Source organism: Parasteatoda tepidariorum, chromosome 8, assembly GCF_043381705.1.
Source record: "Parasteatoda tepidariorum isolate YZ-2023 chromosome 8, CAS_Ptep_4.0, whole genome shotgun sequence".
Lineage (NCBI taxonomy): Eukaryota > Metazoa > Arthropoda > Arachnida > Araneae > Theridiidae > Parasteatoda > Parasteatoda tepidariorum.
Window position 1 is genome coordinate 72855575 of NC_092211.1, and position 18992 is coordinate 72874566.

Consider the following 18992-nt stretch of genomic DNA (forward strand, 5'->3'; position numbering starts at 1 on the left):
ATCCACCCACACACTGACCGTAGCCAGTGATGCTTGACTTCGGTGAATTGCTGGGAACCGTGTCTTAACGATCAGTTCACTGCGGGACTAATAACTTTTATAAATTGATACATTAAATTATCTCTCCTGAAGAGAATTGTGTTAGATTATTATTATTTAATCAATACTTCTGGATTTTCATAGAAATAAAAGTAACTAAATTTCCACCAGTTTACTTAATATTAAATACATATGTTTCATATTAATTATTATTATAAACATATGTTTTTTTCCACAGTCCCATTTGCACGCTCTTAGTCAGAAAAATTGCTGTTGAAAGAACAAAACAATATCATGAAAAAAATTATTATGATTCTAGATTCCCCCATATTCATTTTGATTTATTTACTTTGGGTTCAATCTTTTTATGTTATTTCTTTATCTAAATTCTCCTTCTTAATTTACTATTCAAAATAAATCGGGTTCTCACATTGAATATTCACACCTGGCATTTGAATTCTAAATTTAGATTAAAATGTGCTGGAATTATTATTTTAAGTTTTTTTCCTTAACTAAGCGTCACAACCGAAGAAATTTCTCTACCTATTTTTTCAACGACTGCTCTGATTTTGTTAACAACATAGAAAAAAAGAGCATTACCTTTCTTCTTGAAAACGCAAAGTATATTGGAAAGCTTTTTTTTAATAAAAATCTAAACATAAAGTTTCTTTTATGTATTCGAACTAAACCAAAAGAATAACGTACTTTAAAAATGCTTAACTTTTTAAAATATTCAGAGTAAAATTATATTGATCGATCAATAGTGATCAAGAAGTGATCACTTCTAGCGACTTACTACTGGATAATTATAAAAATACATGCATATTTAATGAAATTTCTAATTTAAATATTCTTATAATAAAAAAAACTTTGAAATTTTTTTTTTTTTTTTGTAAAAATTTAAAAGTAGAAAAAAATAGTTTGCCCCTAATTCGCGATCGCAACGAACTATANTTTGATGGAACTAAATGAAAACGTGATAAATTAATGTCCGATATTTACAGGCTCCCGCTAGACGGCGTACTCGAGCGTTGCGATCGCGAATAAATGTAGTTGGTTAGGCTAAGATAAAAAATAATTTTTTTTAAATTTGTCATTATCATAAAATACTCATTGCGCAAAGCTAAAAATATTTCTCTATTTTTTGAAAAAGAAAAGGATACGAAAAAAGATTTTATTTTAACTGCAAATGAATTTCAAAATCGTGCAAAACGTTACTGAATTCAGGAGCAAAAAAAATTACATATATTTTTTAATATAATATTGCTATCAAAATATATTTAGTACAATCAAAATCCTAAAGATGACATCACTACACTAATTTTTGATGATGTCAGGTCCACGGCATTATGTAGTGCTAGTCGCTTTAATTTGATGCAACCACGGAAAGTTATTCTTCATTGACATGATATTTATCACATTTCAGAAGTGAATATTTATTGTTAGTAATAGTTTTATTTTATTTTAATCCTATTTGAAAATCAAACATATTAAAGTTTGATACTATAATCAGCGATTAAAATAAATGAACAAAAAGTTAATGAGAAAAGTTATGGATTTGAAATCACTTCAACAAATAAAGTTAATGATTTAAGTTTAATTGCTATTAAGATTTTATTATTTTTTTCTGGGTAAAATTAAATATTTGTCGCTAACCAGGCGACTTTAATTTTAATTTGAAACAAAATTTTTTATTAATGCTAATAAAAATTCTTATTTTTTCTTTTATTCCTTAGGTAGATAACACGTATAAGGCCATTTTTAAAACTGACTCAAATAATTTTACATGAATATAATAGATGGCGCCATCAGAGTTAATTCAAGATATCAAAAAGTTCAGAAATTCTTTTTTATTTTTTTATTTTAAATGATTAGTAGTTGGCAGTTTTTTCCTTCTCTCTCTCTCTCTTTTTTTTTCTTTCTTTCCTTTTTTTTACTTAATTTTTTTTCTGAATTTGATGCTTTTTCTTTAGGATATAATACAGTTTACCTTAAGAATGTTGGAAAATAAATGTTACAATTATTAAATAAATTCAATTTTACCCTTTGCTTCTTTCATCATTCCCCCGATCAAATAAAAAATTTTTACCAAAATTGTTTATCCAAAGATTATTTTATGTAAAAAGTTATTTTTTATAACTATTAATTGTTTTTTGTAATTTACTTTAATAATGATCTAAAAATTATTGAATTGTAAGGTGCACAAATTTTTTAAAACAATTTGATCTACTTAATTTTGAATGATGAAATCCTGAATTCGAAGGGAGTTGGCAAAACAGTGCTTGCGAAATGTACGACTTTATGACTTCTTTCCGACGGAGAAATTTGCAAAAAGTGAAAACAAGATTAAAAAGCCTAAACATCCAATAGTTTTCCTGTCTAAGCAATTTACGCTTAGACAAAACTATGTTTAGACGGACAATGCTTTTTAGATGGCGTCTAACTCTCAAATCTATCGAAATAAAAAGGTATGTTTATTTAGAGAGCATACAGTGCGCGAAAAAAAAATAATAAACGGACCACCCTGAATAAATTATAATTTAATAATCGGGTCTTCAAGATCTAGCTCTCAATCTTAATGGTTCGAGAGGCGGACGATATTTTAAATTACGAAATCAGCAACAAGAACGAACTTTCTCTGAATAACTACACCTTTTTTCGACAGATTCGGATTTCTGACCTCCAAGATTTAATTGGGATCCGTGATCTGGGAAGTATGGTTCCAATAGTTTGGTCTAGAGATCGGTTTAAATTTTGGACCCCTTCAGGTAAATTTTACTTCTTTCGTTTTTCAGCGTAGATCGAAAACTTTTTAAGCGAATTCAAGAGTTTTTCCTCACAATTATGAAATTCGGGAAACAATTATGAATTCCATGAAGAACATAACTCTTAGAAAAACTTTATTAGTATTATTATTAATTTTTTTTAATAAAAGCCAAACAATTTTCACCTTCAAGGCATGAAACTTTTGACATCATTTTAAAGAATTCAGTTTTAAATGGCAAAATGCGAAATTTGAGCGAAATAGGTCGAATAGTTCCTGAGAAATCAAATTTTGAAAATACGACTTTTCACAAAATTGGATTTCTCAGGCACTATTTCACCGATTTCACTCAAATTTTGTATTTTGCCATTTAAAATTACATTCTTTAAAATAATTTAAAAAACTGTATACTTTACTATCGAAATAAAATTCGACTTCTATTAAATAAAATAATAAAGAATAATAAATATTTACTAAAAATTATATTTTGCATGGAAATATCTTAGGAGAAATGAATTTCATAATTGTGTATAAAAATGTTTTAATGGGTTTAAAAAGTTCTCGAGATATGCCAATATACGCAAGAAATAAAATTAACATGAATGGGTTCAAACTTTGGATCGCTCTCCTGACTAAACTATGGGAACCATATTTCCCAGATTGTGGCTACCCTTTATATTTTGGAGCTACCCCTTATATTACCCTTCATATACTATAAATCCAAACTCGTCAAAAAAAAAAAAAAAAAAAAAAAAAAAAAAAAAAAAAAAAAAAAAAAAAAAAAGGAAAAGCTAAGTTAATTCAGAGAAAGTACGTTTTTGTGTCTGATTTCATAACCTAAAATATCATTTATGCACTATTAATTATTAATTAGCATATTTGAGATCACCCATCGAACTATTAAGATTCAGTTCTAGAACGTGAAGATCCGATCATTAGATCAAAAGTTAGTCTGAGTGGGCCGTTTATTTTTTGCGCACTGTATATTTTTGTCTCTGATTTCCTGATTTAAAATATCGGTTGAGTCCTAATACGTAAAATCTGATAGTTAGATCAAAAGTCATTGTTTCTTTTTTTTTTTTTACCACTGTTTTTTGTAAGGTGAAATTTATAGATAATATGTGTTAAACTTGTAAAATAATGAGCTGAAATAAAAGTAAATTAATTTCAGCGCATTAATTTCCCGGCTTAACATCCGGAAAAGAGTGTCTGATTAAGCATGTAAAATTTAAACATTTTAAACTCTTCAAAAATTCTGATTTTCTTAGGATATTTAAATTACATTTGTTTAGGTTGATTAACAAATTCTACAATAGCATAGTTTTATGAAACAAAGTGAAATTAAAATAAAACATAAGGAACAAGAAAAGTATGACCTTGAATTATCATGCAGTCCGAAATTTTTCTATTCATCACGATTGGAAGCGACAGGTGAATAGTTAACATTCACGAAATAGAAGGTCAAGTAAAGATGCTATTCACAAGCAAATTCAACAAAGTTGCATAAACAATAAGTATTTATTTCAAATTAACGCTAGAAATACTTTAAAGAAAAAGGATATATGTCACATTGCGGCAATTATTTGTAGGAAAAACGGGCGAGTCGGGGCTTCCCCATACGGAATATTGGGATAGTGCGCAGATTATTCAGGCCATTAAAAACATGAAAAAGCCACGCATTTTGTGCGTGTCCCGATTTAAATACATGGATTTTTTAAAGGGAATTGGTTACAAGATCTTTATTTACGCAATTGAAAGTCAATAGAAATTGAAAATTTAAGGATTCTGATTTCCTTTATTACATAATCAAGGCGCCATATTGACTTCAGGGAACTTTTGAAAAATCTTAAAATGATTACTACTACTAAGGATTATGGCACATAAAGTCTGAAAATAATGTTTGAATAGAAATATTTGTGACTCTTTGTGAAAGAAAGATCGTTACGTCTAAGAACTAAATTTCAAAGGAAAATAAATATAAGATTTCGATTTTAACCTAAAAAATAAAAAGACTTGTATAAAATATAAAAAAATAATGTATAAAATATAAAAAGACTTGTATGAAGCATTCTACAGTACATATATCTCTATTTATCATAAAACGTCTTACCGTTCCTTGATTCTCATTGGATAGGATATGGCCACTAAAATTCAAAGAAGATCTAGATATCTGATTGGCTTGTCATAAGCCTAAAATTAATAAAAGTTAAGATAGCATTTATCAGTAATTAATTAATTTATCTCTTATTTAACAGCATTTACCCCTGATATTTATTTATCATCTTAGAATTATTTTTTTATTGTTATTAAGTTTTTGACTTAGATTAATATTTAAAATTGCGGGCTTATAACTTAAAGTGCTGTTCCTTTATTATATTATAAAATAATCACATGATACTTCCTAATTATTCAGCACTTTATGTTACCATTATTTAACTGTAAATAAGTAATAATAATATTTTTTAATACCTTATATATTTTTATGCTAATTTTTTTAAAAACTATAACAGGGTGCGTAGCCGAATTATTCAACAAAAAATAAGCACCTTTTAAGCACTTTTCAAGCACTTAAAAAATATTTTTAAGCACTTTAAAAAAATATCATAACTAGGCAGGGTTGGAAAGTTTTTGACAATTTATGGTTTTTTTTTGTTTTAACCGTCATTTAAAAAAAAAAAAAAAAAAATGCAAAAAAACATTTTGGCATTGTTTTTGACAATCGTCAAAAATTATGAAATTTTGAATCATGTGACACGAATGGTGTTCACATACGCTATGGATTGACAATACGCCGAAATAGTTTGTGGTTGAATTAATTGTGAAAACGTTGAATAGAACAATGTGAACTGTGTCTTTTTGCATAATTTGAAGCGAAAATCAACATAGAAAAGGAAAAATCTTATTTTGAAAAAGGGAAAACTGAGCATTTCTTAAAAGCACCCAATGAAAAAAGCACCTTTAAGGGCTTTTAAAAAACAAAAATCGAAAATAAGCACCTTTAAGCACTTTTTAAAAACGCTACGCACCCTGTATAAACAGTCTTAGTGTTAAAACTACACTGGTGTGCAAAACTTAAGCAACAAGTGGTTTTTAGGCCTCAGCTCCCCAACAAAGTATAAGACAGCCATGAAATTGCAGTATAATATGCACGTAAATGCAAATTTTAGAAATAAAACGTCGTAGGTGATGTAAGTGTACGTAAACCTTGTTGGTCGGCGCGCTCAGGTCAAAGCTGGGATGAAAGGATGAAGAGCACCGTAGTTAAAAACATTCGCTGCAAGTGATTTGTTTTGTGAAACATGTCTTCAAGAAATCATTTAGACGACTTTACTCGAGGAAGAATGATTGGGAAGCTTGAGGAGGGGCGTAGTGTGACCAGTGTCGCCGAAGAGTTCGGGATCAACAAAAGTGTTGTTTCTCGTGCTTGGAATGCCTTTAAAACTACTGGTACAGCTGTTCGGAAGGTTGGTGGTGGCCGTCCAAGGAAAACAACACCAAGAGATGACCGTTACATTGTCCTCCAGGCGAAAAGAAACCGTTTTCAGTCAGCGAGCGCCATATCTCAGCAACTGTGCACAGCCACAGGACGACAAGTATCAAGATTTACAGTGGCCAGACGCCTCCACAAAGGTGGCTTATTTGCTAGACGTCCTGAACGCTGCATACCTTTAAAAGTTAGCCATCGGCGGCACCGTTTAGAGTGGTGCAGAGAACACGAAACCTGGACACCTCATCAATGGAGTCGCGTCCTCTTCACAGATGAGAGTCGTTTTAGTGCTACAAGCGATTCTCAACGTCAGTTGATCTGGAGAGAGGTTGGAGCTCGATTTCATCCCAATAACATCGCGGAAAGAGATCGTTACGGTGGTCCTGGAGTTGTCGTCTGGGGTGGCATTATGTTGAACGGGCGGACTGAGCTTCAGATCTTCGACCGAGGTTCTGTAACTGGAGACCGCTACTGCAATGAGGTAATCCTACCCCATGTGCGTCTGTTCCGAGGGGCCATTGGACCAGACTTCATTTTTATGGATGACAATGCCCGGCCACACCGTACTGCTAATGTTCAAGAGCTACTGGAAAGTGAAGATATCACACGAATGGATTGGCCAGCTTACTCTCCAGATCTAAATCCCATAGAGCATGTGTGGGATGCATTAGGGAGACGTCTTGCGACACGACAGTATCCTCCTGGTAACACCCATCAGCTGAAAGATGCGTTAAAGGAGGAATGGAGACGTTTACCCCAAGAACTCCTGGATAATCTGGTGCTTAGCATGGAGAGACGATGCCAAGCAACAATTACAGTAAGGGGAGGGCATATCCCGTACTAGGGAACATCTGCCAGTTGTACTTACGCTTCTTCAGGTAATCATGTGTAACTCCACTATTTGTCAAATAAAGCCTTTTCTTGTTCCATACCCTACTTTAAGCTTTATATTCATTTCTGCGCCATTATTCTTTTACCATCGTTTAAGTACAAAATAATGTACATCATATTCAAATTTCGTGTCAATCGGATGATTTCTTGTAGAGTTATGACAAAAAACGCACTTGTTGCTTAAGTTTTGCGCACCAGTGTATAAACAAATCAAATTAAAAGAAAAAAACACGAAAAAACTATTAGAAATTCTAAAACAATATTAAGAGTTAATTGCACTCCGTTTCTAAATAACTTTTTTTGAGCAAAAATGCAAATGAGTCAGTTTTTATAGTACCCACAAATCAAGTAAGAATTAAAAAAAAGTTTACTGATGAAGTTACAATGGCTAAAATGTTCTGAATTGAATTTTATGCCAATCGAATCGGAAATTAAATTTATGGAATCCAGTCTGCGTTAATACAATAAAAATTTCGAAATCTTTTTAATTGAGCAAATTTTTAATTTTAATGTACCAATTTGTTTATCACTAAGAAACAAAAATGGTTGTGCAGCTATTGCGAGGAGAGGTAAATGAAGCGAATGAGCAATCTTGTTTTAAATATACAATAGCTAAAACATCTGAGTTTGCAATCTAGCAATTATGTGATGTTTAACATGCTTAACGAGTTTTTATAGCAACTACAAATCAAGTAAGAATTTAAAAAAAGTTTTTTGATGAAGTTGCAATAATTGAATTAGTTTGAATTAAATTTTATGCCTATCGAATCGGAAATTAAATTTATGGAATCTTGTCTATGTAAATGCAATAAAAATTTTGAAATCTCTTAATAGAACAATTTTAAATTTTGATGTACCAATTTGTCTATGATCAACAGACAAAATGGTTGTTAGGTTAATTTCAAGATAGGTAAGTAAAGTGAGTAGGGAGTGGGGACAGTGTTTTAAATATTTGATAGCTTAAACATCTGAGTTTACAATCAAGCAATTATGTATTGTTTTTCCTATGGAAAAATTTGAGAATTAAAAGTTTTTGAAAAAATAAATAAAAATAAATCTAATAGAAATTTCGGAATTCGTCTTTTTAGGCGCACGATTTTAACTTTAATTTCGTGGGTTAGAGTGCCATCGCTTAAGCACAAATCGATATAAAAACAAATACATTCATTAACTTATTGCATGCATGTGGAGATTAATTGTCGGGTTTAGTATTGGAGCCATGGATTTTTATTGCTACTTTTAATCTGTTTTGAACATTAAGCTGTTTGTAGACAATTTGAACTTACAGCTGTATTAGATTTGAAAAAGAGACTTGCTACGGATTTGCCTATTAAACTATCGATTTGTCTGTAAATATTAGAGTTAAATCTAAAAATAGTTCAAAAATATCGTCTCCAAGTTAAAAAAAATAATTTTTTTCTCCCGAGTAGAGCAAGTACCGATATATAAAAAATAAAGTATTATTGAATTGTTAAGAAAAATTCTTTTTTAAGCGAATGTACAGAAGTATTATTGTTTTTAATTACTAATTTAATAATTTATAACCCTGAAAGGAGAAAGAAATTCTGGTAAAATTACCTAACAGTATAGTAGAGACATTTCTGGTAAAAAAAAAACCCCACAAATCTGATAATAAAAACAAAAATATATGGTATTTAAACTTTTTATTTTGCAATTTTTTCGTGTATATGATAACGGTTCGTCGGAAATATAATTTTTCAAAATCATAGTTCTTATTACCCTACATTTACAAAAAAAAAAAAAAAAAAAAAAAAAATGCTAAATTAAAAAGGAAATTTAGCGAAATAAGTGGTTTTTATGCCATGTTGTAAAGTATCACGAGAAAATTACCCACTTTTTTCAAATCGACCAAATTTTATTTTATATGATAAAACACCATTTTACTGTTAATATTGCTAAAATCTTTAAAAAGGTGCATGGGTAAAAATTACCGAGCTTTCTGGTGTTCTCATAGAGATCGAAACAAGAAAATGTTATAATATTTTGGTAGCTTTGACTATAGTTTTTTCTGTATCTGACAATAGAAGATTTAAAAATTTTTTATTTTTTCAAATTATATTAGTAGTTCTTTCTGTTAAAAAAAGGGAAAAAATTAAGAATCAGATATTATTATATATAAGTTGTCCCCATTGCCCCCAGCAGTAGCTTCTGATCGACGGGTACCAGCTTACCTAGGCGATAAAGGTGGCCTGCGCGTAATGCTGACCACATTGTTACAATCATGCCGTTGGTCACGAAGTTGTGGAGCTTTAACCTCCATGACCCCCTGGTCAAAACGGGCAGCTGTGGGAATGCTTCTTAGTTGTCGGCATAGATATGGAAAATAACACGACCAAGTACAAAATAATCCTTCTACATTTAATTACAATTAAATTTAGGAAATTAAAATCGAAAAGGACATTTTTCAAGGATATGTATGGGAGTTGCAATAGTTTGAATTTTTTAAAAATGCTATTGAAACAAATGAAAATCACATTAATATTTTGCAAACCTGTCTATTTTTGGGGTGGTGAAATCCAGGCAACAGATATGCAATTTTTAAAATGTTAAAAAAATTTTTATTTTATTTTTTATGATTGAATGGTAATCCTTTTCAAAATTCTTTACTATCTAAGTTTATTTTTCCGTTCCTATTTAAGGTGATCTCGTAGTTTAATTATTTTTTATATAGTTTGCAATTAACATACAGCCTCGTTAATTGCAGGAGCTGTTCTAATTACTTACAGTTATAGTTAAAGTTCTCTGTACGAAGTTTCAAATGTGTTGAACCATAGTAGTGTTCAAAATAGATGTAACCTTAGTTTTGAACTATTTAATTATGTAAATTAATTTTTGTTGCATTTGATAAGAATAAATTATGATTCGGTTCGAGCAATAACAAGGTTATATTTAACAATTATGCTGCGGTAAGTTGGCACGATATTATGGTCCTACAAACCGTTATTGTGGTTCAATGATAAACATGATTGTAGCACAATGCACTGTAAAAAATTCCTGTAAAAAATACCGGCACTCATGATGCCAGTGCTTTTTATCGGAACATGTTACTGAATGAAAAAAATCTGTTAAACGTAATTTTTACAGTAATAATAAAATCACTGAATCAGTCCAAGTAAATAAATATTAATGCAAAATTTACTTTGCAATATTTTACGGTAGAAATGGATTTTACGGTAAAATGGACTTTACAGATGATTACCGGTACTTTTTATCGGAACATGTTACTGAATGAAAAAAATCTGCTAAACGTAATTTTTACAATTTGTAATATTACTTTGCGAAATTACTTTGCAATATTTTACGGTACAAATGGATTTTATGGTAAAATGGATTTTACTGATGAATACCGGTACTTTTTATCGGAACATGTTACAGAATGAAAAAAATTTATTAAACGTAATTTTTACAGTAATAATAAAATCACTGTATCAGTCCAATTAAATAAATATTAATGTAAAAATTACTTTACAATATTTTACAGTAGAAATGGATTTTATGGTAAAATGGATTTAACAGACGATTACCGGCATCGAAAGTACCTATACCTCATATCGTAATTTGATCCAGAATTTTTCACAGTGTACCTATCTCTACTTCCGAGTACTTAAATATTTTTTGATGACCTTTTTTTAATAATTTGCTTTCAAAAATTTTTTTTATCGCTCGTAAGGTCCTCTTCCTTGGCAGTAGCAAATTTCAAATAACTTATTTTAATACTTTCTCAGCTTTTTAAGATCATTTTATAGCTAGTTTTATTTCGTTAAAAACTAACTTTATGGCAAATGTGAAAATTTACTTTAGGAAAAATAGATAGAAGCTTTCATCTTTGAATATCGATCTTATACCGTCTGGAAGGATGGCGCCTTAACTGTAATCTTGCTCGACAACTGCAAGAAATGTATTAAGTTTCTTTGACTTATCTGTATTAAAAAGAAAAAGATGTAATATCCTTCAAAACACAGGAACTTAATGTTCCAACTTTTATAAACGAAAGAAATTTCTCGGAATAAAAATGTCGAACCAACTATTAGTTCCATTTTTAGATACTTCATCTATTTCACATTTTAAAAGTAGATTTTCTACATTTTATATGTGTCTGATTTAATTATAATATTTATTGAGAAACTTGAATCCATTCATTTTGTGAAGTAATGTTTTCGAAAATTTGTTTAAAACTTTGAGGTAGTTATAAAAAAGTATGAAATTGCATGAAAACAATTTGCTAAGAATTAGTCTTCACAAATGCTAATTCATGTGTAAAAATAAGGAAAGAATGAATATTGAAAGAATGAATATTTAAAGAAGGAATTGAAATAACATTGAGAGAATGAATAAAAATGGAATGGAAAAATTTAATTACAAATAGTCTATGGTTATAAAAATTTTGAAATTATAGTTAATATTTAACTACATAGAATAATTTTTTTAAATAAATAATAAATACAATAGACTCTCAATCAACCAGAATTGAGGTAGTTATAAAAAAATATGAAATTGCAAGAAAAAAATTTGTCAAGAATTAGTCTTCACAAATGCTAATTCATGTGCAAAAATAAGGAAAGAATAAATATTGAAAGAATGAATGGAAATAACATTGAAAGAATGAATAAAAATGGAATGGAAAAATTTAATGGCAAATAGTCTATGGTTATAAAAAATTTTGAAATTATAATTAATACTTAACTTTATAGAATAAATTTTTTTTAAACAATAATAAAAAGAATAAACTCTCGAACAACCAAAACTGGATGTTCCAAAAAAATATGGAATAAAGAGGAATTAGCGGGAAAACCGTGTTTTAAAGTGGAGTTAATTTAAATTTCTATTTTTTTAATTGTACTACAAGTAAAGGCAATAATATAACATTAAAAATTATTTTGATTCTTATTGCTTTATATTACTTAAATTATTAATCTCTTATTGTAAAGTAATATTACACTTTATAAAACTTTTCAAAAGTTAATCAGGAAAATTAGCATCATGAATATATTTCTTCTCCTTGATAATTAAGAAATTCCTCATTTTTTTTTCGTGCGACAACGTAAAGCGGAAAATAACTGAGCTGTAAGTTGAGAATCGAAAGATTAAACGCGAGTAGTTCAATATCAACTAAGTTTAGGTCATTTGGCAGCTTTATAGTGATAGTTCAAAGTTCTGAAATTTATAATTGTGTTTTTAACAAAGTCGTAGAACTTTAATAAGTAATTGTTATTGAAAATCGCAATAATTATTTTGTTTCTGCAAGTTTTTCCATTGAACGCCATTTACTTCAATTCTAAAATTTTTAATTTCGATAACTTATTAAAAATCTAAAATTTAAATTTTTTTCTAGAGGAATTAACTTTAAATATTGTGATAATTGATTTTAATTCTGAAGATTTTGCTGTAAAACACATTTAAAATAGGATTAACTTAGTGGAGAGGGAAGCAAGCATGGTTTCCAAAGCAAACCATATTAGATTGCATAATTGTCCATTTTAATTACGATTTTAATGGTTAACATTAATTTAATTGATTGATTAATTAATTTAATTAATTAACTAATCAAATGAATGTAATTAATAATTACGTTTTTAATCTTTGCATAATTGCGATTGTTAACAATCTTCGGATGTAGGGGAGCGCCAGCAAACAGGTAGTGGAGCCCACTAGTATCAATTATTTTCCACACTGTCTAATTTGAAAGCATATTAAAATATTTCTTCAGTTAAACATTCTAATTCTAAATTGATTGAAAATGGTAATGTAGAGAGAATGTTCTTCTTCTTTTTTTTTTTTTAAAAAATAATCAAACATTATTTTCAATTTTTTTAAAATAATTTTTTCTTTTAAATAATCAAACATTCTTATAAATTTTTTCTTAACAATTTTTTTTAAAAATAGTTAAGCATTCTTATCAATTTTTTCTGAATAATTTTTTTTTAAATAATCAAACATTCTTATAAATTTTTTCTTAAATTTTTTTTTAGATAATCAAACATTCTTATCAATTTTTTCTTAATATTTTTTTTAAATAATCAAACATTCTTATCAATTTTTTCTTAACAATTTTTTTAAAATAATCGAACATTCTTATCAATTTTTCTTAACAGACTGTCATAAAATGAAACTATTTTACAATGATAAATATATACAGAAAAAGCTAAATAAATAACGAGGGCGTAAATGCTGCTCCTCTCTGCCTCGGTATGTCCAGCAGTGATCGTAAAGACACGGTTCCCTGTAGAACACCGAAGTCAAGTATCACTGGCTGCGGTCAGTAAGCGGATGGGTGACCACTTTGATCAGCCTGTGGAATGACAAAGGGTGCGCGGTATCGGTCCTCGTTAAACTGTTCGAACGTAAAATACTCGGCAGGTCGGGAACTATCTCCTCTGCAGAGTATCAAAATTGCGATTTCATGTCTTCGGATAATCTTCAGGGATGTTTCCCAGACCGTCGCTAATAGACCATTGTGCAGTTCTAGTGCGACGTAAATAAAGTACCTACCTAACTGTCTCGGTATGACAAAATATTACATGATTATTTAAAATTTAAATAAACACGTTTTAAAAAGAACTCACATTTTGTTTTCACTTCATGAATGTTCTCGCCAAAGAAACGGTAAACGTATCGACGAAAATAGTATATTTTGAAAACTACCAAAACTAGTATTTNTAATCAAACATTATTTTCAATTTTTTTAAAATAATTTTTTCTTTTAAATAATCAAACATTCTTATAAATTTTTTCTTAACAATTTTTTTTAAAAATAGTTAAGCATTCTTATCAATTTTTTCTGAATAATTTTTTTTTAAATAATCAAACATTCTTATAAATTTTTTCTTAAATTTTTTTTTAGATAATCAAACATTCTTATCAATTTTTTCTTAATATTTTTTTTTAGATAATCAAACATTCTTATCAATTTTTTCTTAATATTTTTTTTTAAATAATCAAACATTCTTATCAATTTTTCTTAACAATTTTTTTAAAATAATCGAAAATTCTTATCAATTTTTTTTAACAAATTGTCATAAAATAAAACTATTTTACAATGATAAATATATACAGAAAAAGCTAAATAAATAACGAGTGCGTAAATGCTGCTTCCCTCTGCCTCGGTATGTTCAGCAGTGATCGTAAAGACACGGTTCCCAGTAGAACACCGAAGTCAAGCATCACTGGCTGCTGTCAGTAAGTGGATGGGTGACCACTTTGATCAGCCTGCGTAGGGACAGAGGGTGCGTGGTATCGGTCCTCGTTTTACTGTTCGAATGTAAAGTACTCGGCAGGTCGTCGGACTACCAAAGCAAGGGAACTATCTTCTCTGCAGAGGATCAAAATTGCGATTTCATGTCTTCGGATAGGGTTGTTTCCCAGACCGTCGCTAATAGACCATTGTGCAGTTCTAGTGCGACGTAAATAAAGTACCTACCTGTCTCGGTGTGATAAAATATTACATGTTTTTTTAAAATTTAAATTTAAATAAACACGTTTTAAGAAGAACTCACATTTTGTTTTCACTTCATGAATGTTCTCGCCAAAGAAACGGTAAACATATCGACAAAAATAGTATATTTTGAAAACTACCAAAACTAGTATTTTGATGAAAATCAAGTTTTAGGAAGAATTTAAAAAAAAACATTGTGTGTCGGAAAAATCAAACTTTTAATAACTTCTATAGTGCAGTTTTTTGAGTGTTTGGGAAACGCAATATAGTGAGTTAAATTTAATTTTGTACAGAACTTTAAGAAAAATATAATACTTAAATAAGCTAAGTTAAAGAATACTTTTTTGAGAAATGCAGAAACGGTAAAGCAGCGGAAAAGCAAAGTTTTCGATTCAAGTGTGCTTTTTCAAACAATATTTAATTTAATATGACGATAACTTTTTATGTGAATGGAAATTCTCTTTTAGCTTAATATTTCTTTATTTAATTTTTAAATATCTGAATTCGTTGCTTGAAACTAAATTGAATCGAAAGATGAAATGAAAAATAAAGGAATTTGAAAGATGGCTGCAGGGTTTTTGGCGCAATTGATTTAGGAAAGATGTTTTGAAGGGAATAAGGTAAAAGAATTATAAAAACAACAGGATATTTTAGAGAAGTTTTTCGAACTATTTTAAGTATTTTGAAATTTTAAATATTGAAATTAATTTGATTTCCTCTGAAAAGAACATTTTTCTTTCATCCCTTATTTCGTTAAGCAGATGTTGATTAAGTTTTTATAAAAAATTTAATGCAATCTACTATTTTTTTTAAATATATCGTGAAAAGAAATCATAAGTAATTGACTGAAAATCTTGTTTGATCGAGTTAGTTTAATGAGTTTAATTAGTTAGTTTAATGTTAAGTTTAATGACATTACTGCCGGATTTGTCTATATTGCACTATACACAAGAAAATCAGCTTATGGTATTGCTTAGCTACACTGTAAAAAATTCCGTATCAAATTACGATTAATTCCGCCACTTTAGCTGCATCAATCGTAACATTTATTCCATCGTAAAATCCAATTTTACAGTAAAATATTATACCGTAATTTTTGCTGCAATATTTATTTTCTTGAAGTAATTCAGTGATTTTACGGTAATTAATACTGTAAAAATTACAGCATATCAGATTGCTTGTTTAAATAATAATGTTCAGGTTAAAAATGAACCTTACTGTAAAAAGTAATGAACCCTGAGTGCCGAAACTTTTTACCGGAATTTGATCCAGATTTTTTTTTTACAGTGTAGGATACCACACTTATATAACGTTCGGAACTATATCGATCGTTACGTTGAACGAGGAATCAAGAACTATAAACTAAACGAAAAGGTGGATACATTACAAGGGAATTTGAGGAAATCTAAACTTGATTTAGAAGATATCCCCCTCTATGAAAGAAAACAATATTATATGATATTAGAAATATATAAATGACATTAGAAATATATGAAATATATATGATATATATATCTATATATATACACACTTACATGATATTAGAAATATTGGAAATAAGAAAAAGAAACGTAACAAAAAAGTGAAAATATTACAAAGGAAGATAACCCCCTCTATGAAAGAAAGCAAGAGAACATATATTTTAAATTTATAATAAAAAGTGCTTTTTTTTAAAATTATTTGCTAGAAAAAAGTTCATAATAACTGATCCTGATTGGGGGTTTCTGCCTCACGGCAAGAAAATATTAAACGAAGTAAAAAATAAATCACTCACTATTTTCTTAGGAGTTAAACTCAGTGTTTATGCTTTGCTTTGAAATGAAATAAAATGAAAGTAAGTTTGGCAAAAATAAGAAATCGTGAAAAATGAATACATTGAAAGAAATGTAAAGTCTAATAGCACGAGGGCCAGAGTTGGCTATACTATGCGAACATTGAAAGACATAATGTAAACGAAACAGAAAAACGGTATTATAAATCAAGAATGAGTAGCAGGAAATCTAAGGAATCCTCAAATTTCTTAGAAATCCATGGTTCCATTCAATCTAATATTAGTATGGTAATTACAATTCCTAGAGTTTCTTAAGGTAATCATGCTTATATCAATTCCATGGTTAATTTAAGGAATCTATAGTTCCTCGACCCTGAGGAGCACCTCGGGATAAAGTAAACATGTGTTTACCTTTTATTTCATTTCGTAAACAGTGATTTTTTTCATTAGGGCTCAAGAAAAGTAAAGAGTAAAGTAAACTAATAATAAAAATTTAAAAAAAGTATATTTGAAAACAAGTATTCCACCTAATTAATAAAATTTATAATTTGCTATTTTCGTTAAGCTGCACTAGTACATAAATTAAAAATGATTTCAAAAAATAAGATAAACTAGTTTTACTCATGTATTTTGTTATGTAGCTTTTTGAAGATATATCTCTGTGTGATAAAAATATTGCACTTTGTAGTGAATGTTTTTTTCCCTTTTATTTATTTTTATTATTTTTAAAGATATTGTATGACAAATAAAAATAAAAATGACAGAACATTTAAATTCATTTGAAACTAAATTTCTCTTTAAAAAATGCGGAACTTAATTTTCCATAAAAGAATTTGTTTCAAGATTCTAAGGTAAATGCGCTGCTGAGAGTATAAAAATAGCCATTCACGGTATACTTAATTCATGAGAAATATTTACCTTGGCCTTAACTCTTTGAAACGTTCCAAGAAAAGTAGGATACTTTTATTCATTCTCTTAAAGTTATCCTCGCATTTTCTCTCCTTCCTCATGTTGTAGTGAGTGATTCACAACTCACCAGTTGCCAATTATTGAAGCTGAATTTCGAAATCTAATAAAATAATCGTATTAAAACGGAAACTACCCCTGCCGTAACATTCCTTTCTAATGATAGAGATGTTTTGGTATTTTCAGAAGGAAATGAATATTTTAATATCATGAATTATTTTAAGTACAAGAGAGAAGTTTACATTAAATAAATACGTTTATAACATACTATCTGACACTGCTTTGTCGAATTAGTTATATAAGTAGAAAAATATTTGACAGCTAAGTTCTCAGAATTCCTGTTTTCGATTATCTCAGTTATAATAATATTTTGAAATCATGCAGTTAAATAAGCTCATAAATTTTTTGACGAGGAATGGAAATGGAAATTTGTAAGGTACACGGAGACAAAAATTCTAGTAAAATTGCCGTACTGTGTGATAAGGAGATTTTTGGTAAAAAATAAAATAAAAACATAATGTTGGTAATAAAACCAAAATATTCAGTATTTAAACCATTCATTTGGTAATTTTTCCAGTCATATGGTACTGGTAATTTTGATTTTTAAAATAGTTCGTATCACCACGCATTTAGTAAAAGTAAATCTAATCTATTAAATGGCCTTTATGCCATGATCTAAGGTATCATGAAAAATTTTTCAAATTTTAATATTTACCATCTTTTATCACATAATATAAAACGATATTTTATTATTTATTCTGCCAAAATCATTACCCCAAGCGCTTTGCTAAAAATTACTGAGCATTTAGGTGTTCCTTTAGAGCAAGAAACATAGTAAATTTTATCATATTTTGGTAGTTTTGAACATACTTTTGTTATCAGCGTATCAGTCAAAACCAGTTGAAAACTAAAGTCCATAAATTGAAAAAGGTTACGGCATTTAAAATTGAAAAAAGTTATGGCATTTAAAATTGAAAAAAGTTGCGGCATTTCTTGTAGCGACTTTTTCATGTAGTAAAATGAGCCCATAAAATTTCTGTTGAGGGATAGGATTAGGAATTTTCAAGGTATCAGGCAAAATAAATTGAAAACAAAAATTACTAAAGCAGGAAAAAATTTGAAAAATTACGACATTTTTAGTAACTAATTATACAGATAATATAAGTTCTTCAAATTTCTGACGAAAGCAGGAAAATTGCTAAAATAGAAAAAATTGTCTATGTTATGAGATATTGATTATGTACTTAATCAATGACATGAAATTTTCGCAAGTAGAGAATTGGAAACAGGAATTTTCGAGTTATTAGAAAAAAACAAATTTAAAACATAAATCATTAAAACCAAGGTATCAGGCAAAACCATTACATGTAGAAAAAAATTCTGTTAAAACCAGGTGCCAATTCTGGTATCATTACCTATAGTAAGGTAATGACATTTCTGAAAAAAAACCCCTCGTAATTCTGGTAATAAATATCAAAATATAAGGTATTTAAACTATTCATTCGATAATTTTTCCATTCATATGGTAACGGTTAATCGTAAATTTGGTTTTCAAAATTGTAGTTTTCATTTCCAAACGTTTAGTAAAAAATACAAAACTGAAAAGTAAATTTATCCGAAT

The 18992-nt window shown here is 28.8% G+C and overlaps 1 protein-coding gene across 2 annotated transcripts in view; it reads right to left on the reverse strand.

Moving 5' to 3' along the window:
- LOC107456254 (12S rRNA N(4)-cytidine methyltransferase METTL15) overlaps positions 1–17445 on the reverse strand; it is a 26939-nt gene extending 9494 nt beyond the window's left edge. Inside the window, exons 1-2 of one of the 2 annotated variants that reach the window (XM_071184222.1) lie at positions 17324–17445; positions 4914–4993 (exon numbers count right to left, since the gene is read on the reverse strand). The gene's annotated coding sequence lies outside the window, so the exon portion shown is untranslated. The remainder of the gene's footprint in view (positions 1–4913; positions 4994–17323) is intronic. The other variant, XM_071184223.1, reaches the window with a different exon arrangement.
- Positions 17446–18992: the final 1547 nt, after the last annotated feature.